The 16,188-nt window shown below is 39.7% G+C and overlaps 1 long non-coding RNA gene across 1 annotated transcript; it reads right to left on the bottom strand.

The window, feature by feature from the left end:
• Window positions 1-14,672: 14,672 nt before the first annotated feature.
• LOC141621942 (uncharacterized) lies at window positions 14,673-15,696 on the bottom strand. Its single transcript, XR_012532796.1, has 2 exons — window positions 15,280-15,696; window positions 14,673-14,995 (listed from the first exon to the last, which is right to left on the bottom strand). It is a non-coding gene; the product is annotated as an uncharacterized LOC141621942 (long non-coding RNA).
• Between the last annotated feature and the right edge of the window lie 492 nt (window positions 15,697-16,188).

Raw genomic sequence — 16,188 nt, 5'->3', positions numbered from 1 at the left:
TTTAAGCTAACATTATATACATTAATTAAATATAACAGTTTATATTCAATTTACGAATTAACAGTTAATTCGTCTCAGCTAATATTATTTAATTGTATTAAATAATCGTCTCATCATCACATTGACTAACTGTTTAGTCAAATAGATAGTGTAGATACCCGTATCCGTCGATATTGGAATTTATAGAGAACCCGACAAACACCCGATGATGATAGGACACATGTATTCTTTAGTTGTCATTGTCATTATTTGGGCTCGTTTTACGATGTAGAATGAGCGTTGTCGATTTAAAGTATTTTATTAATTTAAATGATATTTAAATTAATGTTTTTTAAAGTGAATTCATTTTATTGTTTTAATTTGAATTTATTTTCATAATTTTATTTTATTGAAAATAAAATAGATATTTGATTTGAAAAATCATTCTTTAATTAATTGATTTTAAAAATCAATTTATATCGTTTATAAATCGTATTTGAAGAACTCGTTTTTTACGACGATTTTATACGCGATTTTGAGCTCGTTTTCAACTTGATTTGGGCACGATTTACGAAGCAAACTCGAACCAATTCTTGACCCATAACCCAACCCATCACTCACCCTCATAACCAGGCCCTAATACCATGCAAACTCACGTCCATACCTCCTTATTTTCGAGCCCCAAACAGCAGCACAAACCAGTCCCTCACCCTTCAACCCGAGTCCACTAAACAGCCCCAAACCCGCTCCAAACACCACTTAAACCCGTGCCGATTAACCCTACACCATACCCTAGTATCCTACCCATATTACCTTAGATTAACCATCAAGCAAACCCCCATACAAACCCTAAAAACCTCACGAAATAGCTGATGGACAGCAGCTATGCGAAACAGGCCCGACTGCTTGTTGCCCTACTTCTACCCTTCGAAACTCCTTATAAATACCTCCTCTCCACCATACATTCATTCCTCTAAGTTCTCCATACATAATACCGTCACTTACAAGCTTTAAACTCCAGAAACAAACCCTAATTGTCTCTCAAAAACCCTCGACAAAACCGACATACAAAACTGAGAATCAGTTTGTTTGTCCTCTTGGGAACCCTTCGTTCAACCTCAAACCTCCATCAAAATTCGAGTTTCTTGTTCCTAATTAACCACACAATATCCATCTACATCTTAGACAAAGATTTACGAGCCAAATTGCCCATGAGAGTACACGAATCCCCTCGAAAAACAGAGTGTCATACACTCTGTTTTCGCGGCTTTTCCTGTCTGTCCAGTTCTGTTTGTGCTCGTTTTTCGTGCCCAATAATTCAAAACGAGCAGGGATTGTTTTAAGATCTTTGTTCTCCTCTCTTTCTAGTTTTTAAAACATCTTTTAAATCTAATTTTCACCATGAAACGAGTGAGAAATTGCAGTTTGAAAGTTGCTGTCCAGATTTGCAAAAAACGTGTTTGTTGCTTTGTTCCTTCGTCGACGACGGCCTCTCGAGATAAAATCTACGATCGATTATGACCCAAGACGGTGTCAACGATACATGTAGGTTGAGGGTACATAAAATCCTCCTCTTCTCCCTTTTTATTTCGTTCTTTTTATGTTTGTTTTTTTTATTGTTTATCGTTTTGTTTATCGTTTAATATCATTAACTATGAAACTAGTTTAGTCCGAGTATGAGTTAAAGTACCACCACGAACACCCGCGTTGACTTGAGATGGGAAAGAAATCCGCCACATCGGTCGGTCGTACACCCCGTCTCATTTACATATCCTCATGTTCAAGGTAGGGCATTAATAAAACGATTTCTAACTTCGTTCCTCGCTTTTGATCCCTCGTTTGTTTCGCCCAATTCGACCTACCCTAGGACCCGTCGCATGTTAGTTTGACCCCTGTTTGTTAACATATGATTCACTTAGACGACTTTAGATCGATTAAATAACCTAATTAGACATGTTAGGTGGCATCGACATAGCTTTAAAAATCGATTAACAAATCTATAACCTAATTGAACGCATCTCTCTTTTCACTTAATTTCTCGCTAGCATAGGAGTGCGTGATTAGCACCTTCCTATTAACACTCGATGAGTAGCGTTAATCTTGTAGCTTCATGACCTATTTCGACCCCTTTAGGCCGTGTAGAATGCATGCTCGCGCGATATTTTCTTGATCGATCAACGTCATTTTTAACTTGTTTTCTACCTCGTCTCCTAACTCGTTTCGCAATCATTTGATCTAACTAATGAACTTGACCTAGGAACTAGGATGGCCGTGGTTGGCCGTGAGGTTGGCCGATTTCTTTGTCCTTCTTGCTTCGTTTTTTTGTACCAATTGTTCTTTGTTGTTTCGTTGCTTGTAATTTATAATTTGTCCATCGAGTTGTAACTTTCAAGTTTGTTCTAATTTCATCGAGTCAAAACTTCTTCAAAAAACCTTAGTCTCATTTGGTTAGATGGTTGTGCTCCAATTCGTGTAAAAGCGTAGTAAATCGCATGTTGTTTAAAGCGACATTGCCCGATTTATGATAATACATGCTTTGGTGTGTGGCCCTATGTCTAATTCGATAAGATTAAGTGAAAGCACGCATTACGAGGAGTGACCCAAGGCCGTGAGTCATGTAAGCCGTGGGCCACCCCCCTTGTGCACGTTTCCCTAGGCCGAGTTGGCCGTGTAGTGTGTCGTGTGTGGTTTTGTGTATAGCGTTGTATTTTAGATCGAGTTGTATCTTTAATTTCTCGTTGTGTCGGCATGAAATGCCTGGGTTGTAATAGGGTAGATCCCAACGGCTCCCCCATTCCCATCAAGCCTTGTTTGTTTCGTTTATATGTTGTTAGATCAATCAACCCACATGCTAAATTACAACTTTGACAAAGTTAGTTTAGTTGCATCTAAATCGACATAGAAACTTCACATGTTAGGGTTTTAAAAACGATGTTTGCATATCATATATCGTAGTAGCTATGACCTTGTTTGAAATCCAATACTTGACTTAGTAGAGGCCGTTATCGACGGGCGGGGTTAGGTGTCCTTATGGGCTTCCTAACACGTACCCTCACCCCTTACTCAAGATCTATGGTTTGTGGATCCGTCTAAATACCATTGGATTACGAGAGTCATTCAAATCGAGTGATATAGGGTACAAGTCTTTATCTTTAATCACTCGTAGTCGATTGGCTTTATGCTTTTCGACGAAAGGTGTAAAGTTGACTTGAACCGTTCCAAGTTCCCAAAAAACTTGGTGGCGACTCTAATTTGTCTTAATTCGATTCGAAAGAACCTCGAGTCAATTATGCCTAGTGTGGATCCCGCGGACGTAGTTCCCGAGGGCCTTGTCCACAGTTTGGCGACTCCGCTGGGGAAAAGAGGACTAGTTACACTTTGTTTCTAGGGTCTTTTCCTCCGAGGTGAAACTTGAAAAGAAAGTATTGGAAAGTAAAACATTACTCATAGTGCTACGATTCATGCATAAACCCTTAAGGACTTTCCCGGGCCGTCCCAGCGTTTCTTTGTGATGCGTGGGGGGCGACGTCCCACTATGCCAGGAACTCGCACATTGCTTGATTCCACTCCGCCTCGTCGTGGTTCTTGGTGGTGGGGATGCTCTTCTAGGTACTCTACCTAAAGGCCCTTGCTCTATAAGACCCAAAAAGGATGGAGGGCATAGACCTTCTTGTAGAAGACTTGCCGAGACTTAGAGATGTCTAGGAGCATACATCCTTATAACATGAGAATGACAATGTGCGAAATGAATTTCCCGAGTCTTTTCAAATTTTCCGTATCGATTTCAAAACCGAACTTTTGAACAACTTACTTTCAAAATAGCATGGTTTTAAAAACGCGAAATGCTGCCCAAGTAGGACTAGATTTTTCGGCCCAAAATAAGCTTTTATAGCCGGCATGCTGCCCATTTCAAATCTCATTTTCAAATCGATCATTCGTTTTTTTCAAATTCAATCCAAAATATTTCTCGAACCTTAACCAAGCATGAAATGCGTCGAGTCGTGTTCGGGCCCTGGCCGTGTTAGGCTAGGCGTGTTTTGCCCCGAGTATCTAGAACACGACCCTGTTGGGTCACCCAAGCTCACCTCTTGGGATTCGAGTCATGTAGGTCGACCAATTGGTCTAGGATAGTCCACAGAAACGTCCAAGCTAGGCCATTTAGGGCGTTTCACTTAAACCTATGGGCTATGTTAGTCCAATCACGGGTTTAGTCACACCAAGTCCAGTTTAGAATCGAGCTATGACAGCTTGAGTCATGTCCTCTTGTCGAGTCTAAAATGAATCGAGGTCTAAATCCAACCGTGAGTCGAACCTTTTGGTTAATCAGTCTTAAGTCGAGTCTTTGCTTGAGTCAAGTTGGTGTCGTGTCCTTAAGTGTGCAGGGGCTCTTACTTTTAAATATTGACTCGGTTCGGGGTTTTCTTGTTGAAAGGCCGCCAAAAACCCGACTTCAAGCAATGGAAAATGTTGTTAACAAACTCACTGAGGCCGTGAACCTCATGATGACCAGAATGGATGCGATCGAATCTAAGCTGTGTGAAGATTCCTCTTCATCTACCCCACCTCTGACTGATCTGGAGAAACGGTTCAACTTCATTGAAGACCGTCTGAAGCTCTCCCAGGGGAAGAACATCCACTATGAAAATGCTAGGGCCTATGCCCTAGTTCAGGATAAGTTGCCCACAAACATGGTACTCACTGATATCCCAAAGTTTAAGGGCACAGAAGATCCAGTCCACCATGTTAAGGCCTATAAGGGGTACTTAGCACTCGAAGGGAGTACCTGCTGACATGCTCTCTGAAATTTTCGCCCAATCTCTGGGTGAACACCCGAAGGCGTGGTTCTACAATCTGGACCTTAAGAACTTCCCTACTTTCGAAGATATTATGGTGGAGTTCTGTAAGAACTATGCTGATAATGTCGAGATTCAAACCAACATAAGAACATTGGAGGTGATGACCCAGAAAGAAAAAGAAGGCTTTACTGAATTCCTTGCAAGATGGCGCGCTGAAAGCGTGAAACTAGCCAAGAAGCCTGATGAAGTTGAAATGGTAGATAAGTTCGTAAATAATCTACGACCTGTTTACCGCAATGCTCTGAAATACAAGAATTTTGGCTCTTTCAAAGAATTGATAAGAATCGGGATAAAGGTAGAAGATGATGTCATAAGGGCAGAGGCTGAAAAGCCGAAAGGGTACCAAGGGGCCTCATTGTCTAAGGGCAAGGCCCCTAAGCGCCCCCATATTGATGAAGCCATCAATCTCTTAGAAGGGAAATCGAAGAAGTCGCAGCGCCAAACACCTAGGGCATTCACCGATATCGGATGCACTTATACATACGCTCTCCAAAGACTCATAGCCCAAGGAAAGCTGAAGCCTATTGGTCCAACTCCGGACCCTCCCGCTGATCAACAAGGTAAATGGTATAAACCAAATGCCTACTGTGCCTTTCATCAAGGGAAAGGCCATGATACTGAAAGGTGCTATCGACTGAAGCACGAAATCCAAGACATGATTGAGAATGGAACACTCCCAAACCCAATAACATCACCAATCCATTTGGCGATCACGCCAACTTTGTTTCTGTCGAAGACAATGTCGATTATTCCCATCTTATCCACCCATGTCACTTGAAAGGGGTGTTTATCAGGAAAATATTTGTGGATTGCTTTGAATTCTTGCCAAACCCGAAGAATGAAATTCAAGTCGGGAGTCTTGCTTTAGAATGTACTCCTCTCATTAACGAAGTTAATAAAAGACAATTCGATTCACCAACCTTCATCATTGGCGTAGATCCTCAGAGGACTACCTCGGGATGGAGGCAGACCATCGAAGGGATCAAGGACAAGAGCCGAGCATCTAAGTTGACAGCTGAACAAGGGAAAGCTCATGACCAGATTTGAAATTATGAGTCGGGATCTGTTTTCTTATCTTAGTCGAGTCGAGTCTAAGACTTTCTTTTCCTGAAGTTGAGTCGTTTGTTCCGCGATGACCTAGGGTGTGTCCTAGAAATCGTTCTTTCGAGTCTGTTAAACTTTTGTCATTCCAATAAAAGGTTGCAGTTTCGTTTCCCAATTTGTCTTGTTTTCAATCCTCAATCATTCTGAAAGCATGATAAAATGCACAACACACTCAAAGGCATCCCTGGGGGTAGAAATATGTCCCGTTTCAAAATGGAAGGTACACTAGGATTCCGTGTTTGATTCCTTTACCTATTCCATGTCTGGCGGTAGAAAACCTCCATCAAAACCAGTCTTATGACAAGCTTTTCAGATGATTCTAAGACGAACCCGGACTAGCTCCTTATTTCCCATGCCAATGACGGAAAGTAAGCCCATTCCCCAACAAAATTATCCCATCTCGAAGAGAGAAGAGATCAACCCGTTCTAAGAATTAATTGTTAGTTCTAACCCAATTTAGTTGGCGAAGCCCAGTTTTCAAGGTGTATCCATTTGTGACTGAATATAAGACCATTTTCAAAGAGAGAAGAAAAAAAAGATGAAAAAAATGAAAAGAAGAAAAAAGAAAAAACGACAAAGAAAAAAAGGAAAAAAGAAGAAGAAAAGAAAAAGAAATGTCTGGATGTTGATCGAATTTCAAAGGCGAAGCCAAAATGCTCAGGTAGTGCCATCAGCAGTCATCCATACCCCTAAGTCCTTCCCGAGGCATTTATGAGGGAATAGTTAGGGATTCTGAGAATCAGTTAGCTTGTGTTAGTAAACCCAAGCCTTTAGGATCCAGACATGGAAATTTGAACCCACATCGATTTCCAACCCATTTGTACTCGGGTTTCATCAAACCTGAGACACCATTTCCAACCACGTTATAAGCCATAACCCGTTGGCCTTAGCACCACAAAACGAACCTTCAGAATGATGGTTTACCTTGCGAACCTATTTTTACCAAGCTCCACATCCCAAAGAACCACAACCTTTTGTACCAACCCCAAACACGGGATTTAACGGTACCTTACAGGCTAGAATGGGATATGACATGATACATTAGGTGACACCTTCGAGTGTGTACACACAATCAAAATGCCATGTTTATGCACCATGATCGAACTACGTCGGATTTGATTTCGCTCCACGCGAATACGTAGGCAGTCCTTCAGAATAAGGGATTCAATCCACTCATCAACCAAGTTGTCATCTTGTCGGTTTCTTACGGGTCTTTACCAAGTCCAAATGAAGCCACCTTTGTTTGAGTCGGTCTTAGCACTCGATGTAGGCTAGGATGAGGATATAGGTTCAGATGAGTAGAGTCAAGTCTCAGAATGAGCTTTATCTAACAGTTTAGGCAAAGATGCTGAGTCACATAGATGTGGGTTTGTGTTGGGAACAGAAAATATGAAAAACCCGCTGAAAAGAAAGAAGGCGTGGAAGAAAAAATAATAAAAGCCTGCTGAAAAGAAAGAAGGCGGTGGCAAGAAATGATGAAAACTCGCTGAAAAGAAAGGAGGCGAGGAGAAGAGTGACAGAATGTTCCCAATAAGAGTGATGTGTGATGTTTAAGTGTTCTCATAAAATGAGTCTGTGTTTAGTGTCTGGGCGAAGCTAACGTTGTTGCTCCGTGAGTTTAATCCACCTTGTCAATGTCAAGTGATCTTGATTCCCATGTGCCCTCGGGAGCACGCCCATGCCATACGATATCTCCGTCCCAAGTTCGACGACCTTGTGATTCCCATTTGCCGTCTTTTTGGCACCGAACGCCAATTTACATTTCTACCCCTAACAAGTCAATAATTGAATTAAAACCCGTGCACACTTACGGTTTTATTTTCCTTTTTTGTTTGATGGCAGAGCTACGCCCACGTTGTTTACGGGTCATACGGAGTGTCTGAGTCGTATTTCATGCTCACCCATCAAGGTTCGATTTCAAAAAATTTCAAAATTTCAAAATTCCAAAAACTTTTTGCGAATTATGGATAGATGATCCAAGTAGTGGAATCTTCTTGGGTCGATGACCCAATCTTTCGAAATTCAAAATTCAAAATTCAATTTTTGAAGGGCCGATGGCCCAACATTCCAAGTGATGTCAAATTCAAACTTCGGGTCGATGGCCCAATTATTCAAAATTTTCAAATTCATTTTTTGGGTCGATGACCCAATCTTTTAAATGATCCAATGTGCTTATGTGATGATTATTGCTAGTACGTTTTTGTGCTTCGAATGTAGCAGGATATGCTTCAACTGGGGGCTCTAAAGTCTTCGACTTTAGAGCCATAGAGCCATTCAAATCAGGGCTCTGGCCGTTGGCTTCAGAGACCATTATCAAGATGTAAAGGATGACATCCACCAATAATTCAATTCAATACAAGAGTATGAAATGGAAGAATTTTGTAGCTAAAAGCAAATGATGAAAGCGGCGGCAACCTCCATCCTTGGAAAGTCCCGTCCCATTTTGGCACCTGCCAGCAGATGATAAACTTTGGGCAAGTATCAACAGATGATGAATTTTGGGCAAATGCCAGCAGATGATAAACTTTGGGCATGTGTCAGCAGTTGCCGAACTACGACGCGGGTTTGATTCCGTCAGAAACGGATACGTAGGCGCCCGAGGATAAGGCTCAACCCACCATATATGCAATTTATGGGTCGACGACCAATGATGACAATTTGACGCAACAGAAGCAAGAGTTAATCCCCGACGAAGTTTCAGGTATGATCTCTTCTTATGGTTGGCGAGCTTATATACGCAAGTCTAATGGACTATAAACGACCCGCGGAATCCTCAGGTCGAAAGGGACCTGGGGTATACTTTGACTTTCGCCTTGTCCAAGCCTCAGTCAAAGTGGGGGCTCTGTAGATACCCGTATCCGTCGATATTGGAATTTATAGAGAACCCGACAAACACCCGATGATGATAGGACACATGTATTAAATGATATTTAAATTAATGTTTTTTAAAGTGAATTCATTTTATTGTTTTAATTTGAATTTATTTTCATAATTTTATTTTATTGAAAATAAAATAGATATTTGATTTGAAAAATCATTCTTTAATTAATTGATTTGAAAAATCAATTTATATCGTTTATAAATCGTATTTGAAGAACTCGTTTTTTACGACGATTTTATACGCGATTTTGAGCTCGTTTTCAACTTGATTTGGGCACGATTTTCGAAGCAAACTCGAACCAATTCTTGACCCATAACCCAACCCATCACTCACCCTCATAACCAGGCCCTAATACCATGCAAACCCACGTCCATACCTCCTTATTTTCGAGCCCCAAACAGCAGCACAAACCAGTCCGTCACCCTTCAACCCGAGTCCACTAAACAACCCCAAACCCGCTCCAAACACCACTTAAACCCGTGCCCATTAACCCTACACCATACCCTAGTATCCTACCCATATTACCTTAGCTTAACCACCAAGCAAACCCCCCATACAAACCCTAAAAACCTCACGAAATAGCTGATGGACAGCAGCTATGCGAAACAGGCCCGACTGCTTGTTGCCCTACTTCTACCCTTCGAAACTCCTTATAAATACCTCCTCTCCACCATACATTCATTCCTCTAAGTTCTCCATACATACTACCATCACTTACAAGCTTTAAACTCCAGAAACAAACCCTAATTGCCTCTCAAAAACCCTCGACAAAACCGACATACAAAACTGAGAATCAGTTTGTGTGTCCTCTTGGGAACCCTTCGTTCAACCCTCAAACCTCCATCAAAATTCGAGTTTCTTGTTCCTCATTAACCACACAACATCCATCTACATCTTAGACAAAGATTTACGAGCCAAATTGCCCTTGAGAGTACACGAATCCCCTCGAAAAACATAGTGTCATACACTCTGTTTTCGCGGCTTTTCCTGTCTGTCCAGTTCTGTTTGTGCTCGTTTTTCGTGCCCAATAATTCAAAACGAGCAGGGATTGTTTTAAGATCTTTGTTCTCCTCTCTTTCTAGTTTTCAAAACATCTTTGAAATCTAATTTTCACCATGAAACGAGTGAGAAATTGCAGTTTGAAAGTTGCTGTCCAGATTTGCAAAAAACGTGTTTGTTGCTTTGTTCCTTCGTCGACGACGGCCTCTCGAGATAAAATCTACGATCGATTACGACCCAAGATGGTGTCAACGATACATGTAGGTTGAGGGTGCATCAAATCCTCCTCTTCTCCCTTTTTATTTCGTTCTTTTTATGTTTGTTTTTTTTATTGTTTATCGTTTTGTTTATCGTTTTGTTTATCGTTTTGTTTATCGTTTAATATCATTAACTATGAAACTAGTTTAGTTCGAGTATGAGTTAAAGTACCACCACGAACACCCGCGTTGACTTGAGATGGGAAAGAAATCCGCCACATCGGTCGGTCGTACACCCCGTCTCATTTACATATCCTCGTGTTCAAGGTAGGGCATTAATAAAACGATTTCTAACTTCGTTCCTCGCTTTTGATCCCTCGTTTGTTTCGGCCAATTCGACCTACCCTAGGACCCGTCGCATGTTAGTTTGACCCCTTTTTGTTAACATATGATTCACTTAGACGACTTTAGATCGATTAAATAACCTAATTAGACATGTTAGGTGGCATCGACATAGCTTTAAAAATCGATTAACAAATCTATAACCTAATTGAACGCATCTCTCTTTTCACTTGATTTCTCGCTAGCATTGGAGTGTGTGATTAGCACCTTCCTATTAACACTCGATGAGTAGGGTTAATCTTGTAGCTTCGTGACCTAATTCGACCCCTTTAGGCCGTGTAGAATGCATGCTCGCGCGATATTTTCTTGATCGATCAACGTCGTTTTTAACTTGTTTTCTAACTCGTCTCCTAACTCGTTTCACAATCATTTGATCTAACTAATGAACTTGACCTAGGAACTAGGATGGCCGTGGTTGGCCGTGAGGTTGGCCGATTTCTTTGTCCTTCTTGCTTCGTTTTTTTGTACCAATTGTTCTTTGTTGTTTCGTTGCTTGTAATTTATAATTTGTCCATCGAGTTGTAACTTTCAAGTTTGTTCTACTTTCATCGAGTCAAAACTTCTTCAAAAAACCTTAGTCTCATTTGGTCAGATGGTTGTGCTCCAATTCGTGTAAAAGCGTAGTAAATCGCATGTTGTTTAAAGCGATATGGCCCGATTTATGCTAATACATGCTTTGGTGTGTGGCCCTATTTCTAATTCGATAAGATTAAGTGAAAGCATGCATTACGAGGAGTGACCCAAGGCCGTGAGTCATGTAAGCCGTGAGCCACCCCCCTTGTGCACATTTCCCTAGGCCGAGTTGGCCGTGTAGTGTGTCGTGTGTGGTTTTGTGTATAGCGTTGTATTTTAGATCGAGTTGTATCTTTAATTTCTCGTTGTGTCGGCATGAAATGCCTGGGTTGTAATAGGGTAGATCCCAACGGCTCCCCCATTCCCATCAAGCCTTGTTTGTTTCGTTTATATGTTGTTAGATCAATCAACCCACATGCTAAATTACAACTTTGACAAAGTTAGTTTAGTTGCATCTAAATCGACATAGAAACTTCACATGTTAGGGTTTTAAAAACGATGTTTGCATATCATATATCGTAGTAGCTATGACCTTGTTTGAAATCCAATACTTGACTTAGTAGAGGCCGTTATCGACGGGCGGGGTTAGGTGTCCTTATGGGCTTCCTAACACGTACCCTCACCCCTTACTTAAGATCTATGGTTTGTGGATCCGTCTAAATACCATTGGATTACGAGAGTCATTCAAATCGAGTGATATAGGGTACAAGTCTTTATCTTTAATCACTCGTAGTCGATTGGCTTTATGCTTTTCGACGAAAGGTGTAAAGTTGACTTGAACGGTTCCAAGTTCCCAAAAAACTTGGTGGCGACTCTAATTTGTCTTAATTCGATTCGAAAGAACCTCGAGTCGATTATGCCTAGTGTGGATCCCGCGGACGCAGTTCCCGAGGGCCTTGTCCACAGATAGACTAACCTTTTAGTCAGGCATCAATGTGATTATATTTTCATACAATCACATCTCTCAAACACATCCTTTAGGTGTGACTTTTAGGGACCAGTTGATCACCGCCATCAGTATGATAATAACGTCAAACTTCTAGCAAGCCAACCGTCATTAAGTAATCGTTAATCAACTGATAAAATACTAAGTATACCCTTGTGAACCTATAAGAGATTTATATATGTTATCACACTAACTGTGGAGGACACAAGCTCCAACAGTAACTGTCATGACTGCATCAATAGACCGTGATTCTGTAGATACCCGGTATCTGCACCTTCCAAAAACCACCCGATGATGATCGGACTATAACATGTTTTTGATATGCGTGCGTGGATTGGCTATACATTAGACAGTTTAATGCACTACTCGAATATGAAAAATGATTTCAAAAGTTTTCTAACTTCATTTGCATTAAAACAACACTATTTAGAGTTAAAACCGTCTTCGGATCCAAACCGACTCAGAAACCCACAACTCGAGTCAACCTGAGTCAACCCGAGCCAACCCAAATCTCGAATGTCAAAAATAATGCCATGAATGTCTTTATCATGTAATTTCCATTAAAATGACTCTATTTAGAGTCTAAACCGACACCGGGCCAAAAACCGACTCGAAATTCAAATCCCGGCTCACACGGGTCAAACCCGAGTCAAGGACACAAAATACCTACCCCAAACAACACCCAAGATCAAGCTTACACGGCTAAGCAAGCATCAAAGACCATAAATCACAACCAATAAAACATTGGTTAGAACAAATGGAAAATCCGAATTTCTGAAAGGGACAGTACACCCCTTTCAGTCACTAGGTACCTCGCGCCTCGTTGGTGTGTCTGCTTAGCCTCCAAGAAAACTCAACCGACCTACCATCCCACATTTATCTATAAATACCCACCATCACACACCATAAAACTCACGCGAGCGTCCGCCCCCTCAAATCTCCCTTAAACTTCTAGACTCGACTTCCTAAGTCGCAAAATCGACACGTGTTTACGACCTACCGATCGTATACACAAGCCTTACACATTTTGTTTGGTACCGTCGTCGTGCATTCGACCGACCCATTCCACCAACTCAACATTAATCAACATGTTTTTCAACAACATATTTTCAACTCATTTTCAAAATAAAATCCTTTTTAAGGCACTCTTTTAAACTTCTTTGATCGTGAGTAGTCGCTACGAGAAAACCGTCTCTAAAGTCGTCTACCTCGCAAACATCAATACACGTAAGTTTGAGGGTGTAAACAACTCATTTATTTCATGTCTTTAATGTTTTTATGAGTTTATATGCATGAACAATGCATAACACGATTCAAATATAGGTTAGACGAGCCAAAACCGAGTTTTGGCCCGAGACAGAAGCCCTTTGCTATGCAAAGAGGCTCGCGCCTCTTGTGGGTTCTCGAGTCAGACTCAAACGTGTTTGTTCTCGTCTTTCCTCTTTATTTCATTTCTTATTTGTAATCGGTTTTTACCATTTCAAATGCTTCAAATCATTTTTATGACAAACTTTTTAGCCATAAATTATAATCACCCTTGGTTCCATATACCATGACGGTTTAATCCGTGACTCGGTGATATTATTTGGTTAATTACATTTTAAAGGAAATTCTTTTCTTTTATTTACCATTGTAATTCATTTTTATGATCAACATATTTTGACCATTACAAAAATCATCCTTGGTTCTTTATACCATGACGGTTTATTCCGTGACTCGATGATATTATTGGTTAATTACAAATTAAAGGGTATTTAACTCCCCCCCCCCCCCCCTTTTATTTTACTTAGCATCTTTCTCATTTATTTACACTTGCAAACATATTAGTCATAATTCATAATGATCCTTGGTTCTTTATACCATATCGGTTAATCCGAGTACGATGACAAACTTAACTAATTACAAATAATTGAACTTAACATAATTACTTCAAATCAAACATTTTCCTTCTACACATTTTATTATGCTTTTCAAACTTGAAAATCTGACAACGAATATTACTAACATAATAGTAATTATTTTGAGTCATGCAAATCATAATTGAAAATCATCAATCACAAAAAAATCGTTTTAAACAACCTTTTTAATAACCAGGAGGCACCTCTTGGCTCGCCCCATGGCTCGCGCCCCAAGAGCCTGCCTATTTCCACATTTAAAAACCTGGTAGAACCCCTTCCCTCACCAATAGGCTCACGCCCTAATGGGGCTGCCCGACACTGTTCTGCCTCGTTTTTAGCATTTGTCTAGGACGATCCCGATTATGGTTAATCTGAATATATGACGGATCAGATTGCACTAATGGAAAAAACCCCTATTGCGTCAGTTGTATAGGGCCTTTTGCGTCAGTTTTGGCCTGACGTATATCGAGGGGTCGTATTTGCTATGCGTCAGTTGTGGAACTGAAGCAAAAAGTTCACCATTTGCGTCAGTTGTATTTTAAAAACCGACGCAAAAAAGAACCATTTGCGTCAGTTATGTATATAAAACCGACGCAATTGTATGTAAAACTGACGCAAATGCTTCAACATTTGCATCAGTTCTTTATAGAACCGATGCATTTTCTTTATTTTTTGCGTCATTTATTATCATAACGGATGCAATTGATATTTTGTTTTAGGGTTAAATTCTTTTTTTTTTTCATATGCATCATTTCTTTCAAGAACCGACACAATTTAATAATGCTTTTTTTTATATAAAAAATTCCTGTCGAAATTATATGAAACTCACAATCTGAATACCACAAACGCTTTGCAAGATGATTTGATTATCAGCAACAAATATCTTCATACAAACCGATTATTCCAATTATTCCAAGTCAATTACCTAAATATCTTTAACCAACTAACCTATCAACAAAAATATAAAACAATGCTTCATCAATGACTCCACTTTCGAATCCATACTTAGCCATAAGAGTATCCTTGACATATTGATAATTGAATCCAAAGGCAGTCAGTGTCACTGAAATTCTTCCTTAGCAACTCGTACTCCTTGATCTTCACTTTAGCCTTGTCACGCACCTCTTATAATCCCACATCAAACAATATTTTCATCAAGGCTGATACAAAAAATAAAAAACAAAATCACGTATACATTGAACATACTTAGTAATTGAATCCATGAAAAACTGACGAGTCTCTTCATCTCCGGTAGGATCACACCAACAAACTATACTTTGAGCCGGATTTATCATAGCCTACATCCAATGCTTACTATGAGTTATAGAAAATAATAAAATAAGATATCAACTTAATTATTGGCAAAAAATAATATAATCATCAATAACCTAATAATATGAAAAGAAGTTTATATTTAGAGCAAATATAAGTTTCCGATATCTACCACATCCGGTACATGTCATAGCCCTAGCAATATAATCGGATCGGTGATTTTCATCCCGACCAGTGGAATGTGGGGACAATGTCTCCGGGCAGAAGAATCCATATGAACTAGTACTTTGCATATTCTCGGTAAGATCACTCAAATACCTACCACAATAAGAAATGAAATTTACCAAAGGGTAAATAAAATCAAAACAAACAGTCATTTCTAAGTTATACGGATAAGATTGCCTTGGTTGTAGTAGTATAGTTTGGCTCATATTATTGTCGTAGGGGAGATTGATTAGCATTTGTTACTTACCCTACACCTGTTTTTCCATAAGATAAGTGCATATTGACTCAAAGCTCACAATTATATGTCAAGATTCTGAAAATCAATAAATTATAATTGTATTAATCAACATCTTATTCATGAATTCATCACGCCTCGTAAAACCATCAACATTCAAAGCACCAAAGATGGCATAGAAACAAAGACTAAAAACGAAGGGAAAAAGTCGACCATTGAATTGTTCCTGACAATAATACACTAAGGTCAAAGTTTGTTTATTGTGTAATATATGTTCATCAATGGGAACGTTGATCATTGTCCCGCTTGCCTTTAAAACCCGAGCCTCAATTCGTGTACAATTCATCTGAAGTTAACAACTTAGGTGTTTTATGCATTTGAAAATTACTTGAAAAGATATACAAAAGATAAAACCAGGACAAAAAGAAAAACTTAACCCCAAAAAACAAAGATCAAAACTATGTAAAACCAGAAAACATCAAGAAAAAAATTACTTAACGCTTTGAAAGCAAAGAATAAAAAGCCAAAAACAAAGACTAAAACGCTTTCAAGCGAAAAATAGTAGTAAAATTGCATCAGAAAACACAATAAAAACACATTTAATTAACCAACAAGTGAGGG

This window comes from Silene latifolia, chromosome X (genome assembly GCF_048544455.1).
Source record: "Silene latifolia isolate original U9 population chromosome X, ASM4854445v1, whole genome shotgun sequence".
Taxonomy (NCBI): domain Eukaryota; kingdom Viridiplantae; phylum Streptophyta; class Magnoliopsida; order Caryophyllales; family Caryophyllaceae; genus Silene; species Silene latifolia.
Note: the sequence above shows the minus strand (reverse complement) of the source record. Positions and strands in the feature narration are given on the sequence as shown.